Source organism: Vigna radiata, chromosome 11, assembly GCF_000741045.1.
Source record: "Vigna radiata var. radiata cultivar VC1973A chromosome 11, Vradiata_ver6, whole genome shotgun sequence".
In the NCBI taxonomy this organism is placed as follows: Eukaryota; Viridiplantae; Streptophyta; class Magnoliopsida; order Fabales; family Fabaceae; genus Vigna; species Vigna radiata.
Window position 1 is genome coordinate 1,571,954 of NC_028361.1, and position 720 is coordinate 1,572,673.

The window sequence follows — 720 nt, forward strand, 5'->3', positions numbered from 1 at the left end:
CAGAGTACCATAAACAATTCAACAGTGCATCACAATTCAATTAAAACCTAAGCAATGAAAATAACTAGTGCGATCTAAACCTTGAAACCAGAGAGGTCCATGACCTAGTTGTGGACATTTCCACAACCTGTGGAATTGTCTCGAGAGAAACAATTTGAAANTCAGTAAGTTCAACAACTAAGTTGTGACTTTTTCCACCACCTGTGGATTTACTACTGGAACAGTGGATTTGAAAACAGAGAAGTCCACAAGNAGACTGTGGATTTTTACATGGGTTGTGGAATTGTGCAGAGCAGAAACNAACCCCTCATTCACTGGGACAATTTCGTTTCAGGCCTTTTTGGTGAATTCTAACACTCCTAATTCTTGTTTTATGCNTAATTAAATATGTCTAGATGATCCTAACCCTTCATACTACAAATCTAAAGTGATCAAGACTCAATTGAACTCAAAAACATCAAACTCCTCATCTTAGAAATCCAAAATCAAATTTACCACTCAGAAATTGTTTTTACCATCTTTGTCACTTCTAATAAGTCATAATTGACTTACCTATGATGCCTAAATACTTTAACACAACCCCAAACCCCAAATCCCCAAAATCACTATGTCACTTCCCTCTTCCCAACCCAATTTCAACCACAGTATCACACGTAAATTTAACACTCATCGAGCACAAAGCAAGTTCAACCACAGTGAAACAATTATAGAGCAGTTCAT